Below are 8191 nucleotides of genomic sequence, written 5' to 3'. Positions count from 1 at the left end.
CCTCTGCTGACTTCAACATTGAGAATACTTCAGGAATGGTCTTCACCATCCCCTGCATATTGTAGTTCAACACAAAGCTCTTGTAGCTCGGTGGGAGCGACTGAAGGATTTTGTCAATGACCGCCTCTTCCGGGAGGTTGATCTCCAACTGGGACAGGCGGTTGTGCAACCCAGACATTTTGAGTATGTGCTCACTGATAGAACTGTTTTCCTCCATCTTACAACTATAGAACTTGTCGGAGACTTCATATCTCTCGACCCGGGCATGAGCTTGGAAAACCATTTTCAGCTCCTCGAACATCTCATATGCTCCATGCTTCTCAAAACGCTTTTGGAGCCCCGGTTCTAAGCTGTAAAGCATGCCGCACTGAACGAGGGAGTAATCATCAGGACGTGATTGCCAAGTGTTCATAACGTCTTGGTTCTCTGGGATGGGTGCTTCACCTAGCGGTGCATCTAGGACATAGTCTTTCTTGGCTGCTATGAGGATGATCCTCAGGTTCCGGACCCAGTCCGAATAGTTGCTGCCATCATCTTTCAGCTTGGTTTTCTCTAGGAACGTGTTGAAGTTCATGTTGACGTGAGCGTTGGCCATTTGATCTACAAGATATATTTTGCAAAGGTTTAGACTAAGTTCATGATAATTAAGTTCATCTAATCAAATTATTTAATAAACTCCCACTCAGATTAGACATCCCTCTAGTCATCTAAGTGCTACACGATCCGAGTCGACTAGGCCGTGTCCGATCATCACGTGAGACGGACTAGTCATCATTGGTGAACATCTCCATGTTGATCGTATCTTCCATACGACTCATGTTCGACCTTTCGGTCTCTGTGTTCCGAGGCCATGTCTGTACATGCTAGGCTCGTCAAGTTAACCCTAAGTGTTCTGCATGTGTAAATCTGTCTTACACCCGTTGTATGTGAACGTAAGGATCTATCACACCCGATCATCACGTGGTGCTTCGAAACGACGAACTTTAGCAACGGTGCACAGTTAGGGGGAACACTTTCTTGAAATTATTATAAGGGATCATCTTATTTACTACCGCCGTTCTAAGTAAACAAGATGCATAAAACATAATAAACATCACATGCAATTATATAGTAGTGACATGATATGGCCAATATCATATAGCTCCTTTGATCTCCATCTTCGGGGCTCCATGATCATCTTCGTCACCGGCATGACACCATGATCTCCATCATCATGATCTCCATCATTGTGTCTTCATGAAGTTGTCACGCCAACGACTACTTCTACTTCTATGGCTAACGCGTTTAGCAATAAAGTAAAGTAATTTACATGGCGTTCTTCAATGACACGCAGGTCATACAAAAAATAAAGACAACTCCTATGGCTCCTGCCGGTTGTCATACTCATCGACATGCAAGTCGTGATTCCTATTACAAGAACATGATCTCATACATCACAATATATCATTCATCATTCATCACAACTTCTGGCCATATCACATCACATGACAATTGCTGCAAAAACAAGTTAGACGTCCTCTAATTGTTGTTGCATCTTTTACGTGGCTGCAATTGGGTTCTAGCAAGAACGTTTTCTTACCTACGAATAACCACAACGTGATTTTCGTCAACTTCTATTTACCCTTCATAAGGACCCTTTTCATCTAATCCGCTCCAACTAAAGTAGGAGAGACAGACACCCGCTAGCCACCTTATGCAACTAGTGCATGTCAGTCGGTGGAACCTGTCTCACGTAAGCGTACGTGTAAGGTCGGTCCGGGCCGCTTCATCCCACAATACCGCTGAAGCAAGAAAAGACTAGTAGCGGCAAGCAAGTTGACAGGATCTACGCCCACAACAAAATTGTGTTCTACTCGTGCAACAGAGAACTACGCATAGACCTAGCTCATGATGCCACTGTTGGGGAACGTTGCAGAAAATTAAAATTTTTCCTGCGGTTTCACCATGATCCATCTATGAGTTCATCTAAGCAACGAGTCATGGGAGAGAGATTGCATCTACATACCACTTTGTAGATCGCGTACGGAAGCGTTCGAGGGAACGGTGATGATGGAGTCGTACTCGCCGTGATTCAGATCACCGATGACCAAGTGCTGAACGGACAACACCTCCGCGTTCAACACACGTACGGTGCGGACGACGTCTCCTCCTTCTTGATCCAACAAGGGGGAAGGAGAGGTTGAGGAAGAAGGCTCCAGCAGCAGCACGACGCCGTGATGATGGGTGGGAGGGCAGTACTCCAACAGGGGCTTCGCCAAGCGCTCAACGGAGGAAGAGAGGTGTTGGGGAGGGAAGGGGCTGCGCCTTGGTCAGGTGTTCAGCCCTCCCCTCGCCCCCTCTATTTATAGGGGAAGGGGGCCGCCCCCTCTAGATGAGATCTAGAAGGGGGGGGGGCAGGGAGGGGGGCTTGCCCCCAAGCAAGGGGGGTGCGCCCGCACTAGGGTTCCCCACCAACCCTAGGCGCAATGGGCCAAGGGGGGGGGGCGCCCAGCCCTCCCAGGGGCTTGTTGCCTGCCCAACGGCCCATGTGGCCCACCAAGAGGGGTGGCCCCGTACAATACGATATGGTCCCCGAAACTTTCCGGTGTTCCGTATGACAACTTCCCATATAATAAATCTTCACCTCCCGGACCCTTCCGAAACTCCACGTGACGTACGGGATCTCATCCGGGACTCCGAACAACATTCGGTAATCACATACAAGTCTTCCTTATAACCCTAGCGTCACCGAACCTTAAGTGTGTAGACACTACGGGTTCGGGAGACATGCAGACATGACCGAGACGGTTCTCCGGTCAATAACCAACAGCGGGATCTGGATACCCATATTGGCTCCCACATGCTCCTCGATGATCTCATCGGATGAAGCATGATGTCGAGGATTCAAACAACCCTGTATACTATTCCCTTTGTCAGACGGTATGTTACTTGCCCGAGACTCGATCGTCGGTATCCCAATACCTCGTTCAGTCTCGTTACCGGCAAGTCACTTTACTCGTACCGTAATGCATGATCCCGTGACCAGACACTTGGTCACTTTGAGCTCATTATGATGATGCACTACCGAGTGGGCCCAGTGATACCTCTCTGTAATCCGGAGTGACAAATCCCAGTCTCGATCCGTGTCAACCCAACAGACAGTTTCGGAGATACCTGTAGTGCACATTATAGTCACCCAGTTACGTTGTGACGTTTGGTACACCCAAAGCACTTCTACGGTATCCGGGAGTTACACGATCTCATGGTCTAAGGAAGAGATACTTGACATTGGAAAAGCTCTAGCAAAACGAACTACATGATCTTGTGCTATGCTTAGGATTGGGTCTTGTCCATCACGTCATTCTCCTAATGACGTGATCCCGTTGTCAATGACATCTAATGTCCATAGTCAGGAAACCATGACTATCTGTTTACCAACGAGCTAGTCAACTAGAGGCTTACTAGGGATGTATTGTGGTCTATGTATTCACACGTGTATTACGATTTCCGGATAATACAATTATATCACGAATAAAAGACAATTATCATGAACAAGGAAATATAATAATAATCCATTTATTATTGCCTCTAGGGCATATTTCCAACAACTGCATCAAGGCAGCCTCAAGATTATAGTGCAGAGACCACCCATCATCAGAGAGCCTAGAGGAATCAGCCGCATGGTCAAGAGACAAGATTTGAGCTTCTAGGAGGTCTTTCGAGTGACGCTCCTCAGCAGCGTGGTTACGGGACCAGCCTCAAAGAAATTTGCGCAAATTGTAAGAGCAAGAGTGCCAATCGTCTAAAGGACCAAAGGAACGAGCGTTAGAAGAGAGAATGAGGGTAATCTTCGAGGCCGGCATATCAATAAAGCCTTCGACTAGCAGCCAGGAAGCGTCAAATTGGAACCTAGCAGGAGGTCTATGTTGATGCATCCCATCATCCAGAAGAAGAGGGGTATGGTCGGAGCCAACGATACTTTTCGCGACAGGGGAGGCCCAAGGATTTTTAAGACAAATTTTTAATGCGGAGGCTCGACCTGCTAGGGACTGCACATGGTTTAGATCGTTTAGCAGGGCCCCTTCTCGAGGTGCTAGGCTGGGGTTGGCCACTACCAACCTCCACACCCGCACCCTGAGCCACAAAAAGTGGACTGAATTATATTATTTTCAATCTGATTACAAGAACACGATTTTTTATTCCATTTGGGGACCAAATAAAATGGACTGTGATATATGCAATGACCGGTGCACAAAGAAAACAAAAGTAATACCTCTACAGCTTAGCTCTCCAACCGGTATGAAATTACTCTGCTTTGTTGTCTTGCCGCTGGCCTTTATCTTGAATTAGTTTAATCTGCGGATCATTTTGGATTGATTAGGCACCAGCCTTATGCGGGGCGGAAACCTGTTTCGAGGCACCAACCGTATGTGGGTGTAATTATCTTGCTTAATCTATGGATGTGTTTTCGATTGCTAGGATCTAGCCGTATATGTATGATATTATTTGCGCATTGCGGTAAGCGTTGAGTGCAGGGACGAGAACCCCAAAGAATCCAGCATCAACTGCAGTCTGGCAGCAGGTACGCGCGTCACAGAATATATGTTCTAGGCCTTGTTTGGATACTCTAACTTAGTTAAAGGTTAAAGTTAGGTTCTAACCCTAAACTAACTCTAAACTAACTTTAATCAAAGAGGTGTTTGGATGGTAGAGTTAGATTGACAAAAAATGCTCTTTCTTAGTCAATTGGCCGAGAGCTGCGCTGTCCGAGGCAGATGGGGACGCGCCCGGCAAGGAGCCGTGTTGGCCTCTCGCGCAGCCCGCCGGCCGAATCCGCCATCCCTGCGCAAGGAGCTGCGCTGGCCGAGGCCAACGAGGACGGGCCGCGCAAGGAGCCGTGATTGCTTACCGGCGGGCGGACGGGCCGCGGGGAGACGATGGGGTTGGAACGGGAGGATAGGACGAGGCTGTTGCGGGGAGAGTGAGAGAAAATTGTGTTTTTTAATGGTCCCGAGAAGAACTAACCCAAATAAGCACCTCTTGGATGGGTTAGTTTTTTTTGTGGGTTAGATGCATCTAACCCAAACTAACCCTCCATGTTTAGGTATTTTTGGGTTAGTTGAGTCCAAACTAATCCAAACTAACTCTAACCTATGAATCCAAACAGGGCCCTAGAAAGTGCCCCTCAGAGGGTAAAAGAGCCATGCATCTATTGATTTTGTATTTTGCATGTGTGTGTGCGCGCGCACGCATGTGTGTGTTTGTACATGTAAAACAATCCATACTAGGCGTATTTGTTTTCACGGTTACTTTGCTCTCTCTGTAAATAAATGTATTAGTCTTAATTTAACAAACATTCTTACATGCCCTGATCATGATGCATGAGCTATATACTGTCAAGCATTGCAGACACTACGAACTAGGAGAAAGAACGGCCCGATTGTTTGCGTGATTTCAATCATGATCCTACTTAACTTGGAGTTGGTGCTAATAACAAAGTTTTTTAGTAAAATATATATACATGTTAGTTTTTATAAGCACATGCTGTTGTCAGTTGCGTATATATACATCGTAGTCAATGTTACAGAAACCTAGTTATTTGAAATGGTTCGACATAAATTGGAGATAAGATAGTATTTGCTCTCATCGGAATATCATGACCATGTGTTTTTTTATTCAGAGAAACATGCAAATTGTAGCACATGATGTTTCAAAATAAGGACTTTTAAACCATATGAGTGCTAAGAAAAGCAATTACTTAAACTATTGAGTTTTCTACCCCGGCCCCCATCCCACAGCGTCTCCTCGCCACCGCTCCCCTTCCATGTCGCCGCGTTCTTGTTCTTTTCCCACTTCTCCCTCTCCGTCCATTATATGTGTGAACATTATGATTGATATTTTAATGTATATTCCATTCGGTGTTAAAGAAACAAGGTTGGAAATAAAAATGATTCAAGAAAATTAAAGACGACTTATATTTTTCTTTCTTCTCACCAGAACTGTCCCGGGCTTGTGATTTTTCCATCAAATGGATATCCACGTGGAAATTAGTGCCGACAGATTTCCGTGGCAACTTCTTGAACAAACTGTTCTATTGAAATTAACTATTAGTAAGATTGTTGAACAATGAAACTAATGAAAAATGACTACGATGGATATGGTGACTCGCGGAGAAGATCTCTACGTCTCTATCTTGAACAACACAATGTGCGAATGTCTTCCCTTACTCATCTTCAATCTGCCCAGCCCCTTTTGCATAATCTTCTCGCACCCCCATCTCTTTGTATTGCCGCTTTGTGCCCCGACATCCTTTATTATAGTCCTACCACCTCATCCTTCACTTCTTTCTCCTACCGCTCGGGCACATCATCATCATATTTGGCCTTTTCATAGGTAGAGCATCATGCCCCAATCAGGTATCACTCTAAACACAGGGTGTGTGACTAGGGGCGTCCATCTCGTAGGAAGTTCACTCAAACTTCTCAGCCCTAGTGTGTGTGGGTGTGGGAGGGGGGGGGGTACGAATTTAGCATGCAAGAATAGGTACATGGTTCTCCATCATATTTTTTGACCGATATGTGCTTTAGTTCAGTCGATCTGTAACTCAACAACGAGAAAAATACTAATACGACTTTTTGTGCATTTCGGTACGGTGCAGGACGAGGAAGATCTTTCCAACAGTGAGTCAGCTTACTTTCTATATGGCGACAATACAATTGTTGTGATTCCATTTAATACAAGAAATTTTTACAAGAGACCAACAAAGCTCCGCTAATTAGAGAAGAAACAAGCCATCTAATTATGGTCCAAGTCACCGGTATGCCATTACTGTCGAAAAAATAGAGCATGACCCATATGACACAGGTAGCTGAGTCATCTTCGCCTCCGTCGCACTTATGATCCAACGACTCTGACTTTGCCACATCACCGCCCCACACCTCATGTTTTATCTGACATCATGCATTTTTCATGTTATTGTTTGCTATATCGTCTGGGCAGCCAAGTCTTGACACCCTGGATCTTCTGCGTGTATCACATCATGGTCTAGGTCTTCATGTTCTAGTCTATGTAATTCGGGCTAATGATGAATGCATGCTAACCCCTCCATTTTAGTTTACTTTCATAGCTTTGTCCTAAGTCACATATGTTTAGTTTAATCAAACATATAACAAATATATAATATGTTATTGTTTACCACATCAAATATATACAGTATGGCAATACTCAGATAGTTCTTGTTGCTCAACTCCGACTCAAAGGGTACCAACTCCAACTCGTGATTCGCTCTCCTATCTACAAATGGCAATGTGTGACAAGTAATTAGCTACATGCTCTACTTATACTCCTAAAATACATGTAGCTTTTTCAATTGCAACCGAAAAGGAATATGTCCTCACTTGTAAATGCATATTCAATGAGACACTTCGTGTAAAAAAAACTCAGATTGACTAGCGAAAATCATGCACATACATATCAAATTAACCATGTGATAGTTCTAAAGTAACCACTGAATGTTGATCGGCTCTTCAAGAAGTGGAAAGAACAATAAAATCTCACGATGAACTGAACCCACTTTGATCCATGGAAATCGATGCCCTTGTTCGAGAGTCATTCACACCCTTCAAACTGTTGGTTTTGTAACCATCTTTGACTCTTTATGGCATTCATCGCACTATAAGGTGATATTGGGGAACGTAGCATGCAATTTTAAAAAAATCCTACGCTCATGCAAGATCTATCTAGGAGATGCATAGCAACAAGAGGGGGAGAGTGTGTCCATGTACCCTCGTAGACCGAAAGCGGAAGCGTTAGTTAACGCGGTTGATGTAGTCGAACGTCTTCACGATCCAACCGATTCAAGTACCGAACGTACGGCACCTCCTGTTTAGCACAAGTTCAGCTCGATGACGTCCCTCGAACTTTTGATCCAGTAGATGGTCGAGGGAGAGTTATGTCAGCACGACGGCATGGTGACAGTGTTGATGATGTGATCCGCGCAGGGCTTCACCTAAGCACTACGACGCTATGACCGGAGGAGTAAACTGTGGAAGGGGGCACCGCACACGGCTAAGAGAAATCTTTGTGTGCCTTCGGGGTGCCCCCTGGCCACGTATATAAAGGAGGGGGAGGAGGAGGCCGGTGACGGAGGAGGGTGCGCCAAGGGGGGAGTCCTACTTGGACTCCTAGTCCAAGTAGGATTCGGCCCCCCTCC

The sequence above is a fragment of the Triticum aestivum genome, chromosome 6B (genome assembly GCF_018294505.1).
Source record: "Triticum aestivum cultivar Chinese Spring chromosome 6B, IWGSC CS RefSeq v2.1, whole genome shotgun sequence".
Lineage (NCBI taxonomy): Eukaryota > Viridiplantae > Streptophyta > Magnoliopsida > Poales > Poaceae > Triticum > Triticum aestivum.
This window is presented reverse-complemented; position numbering follows the sequence as displayed.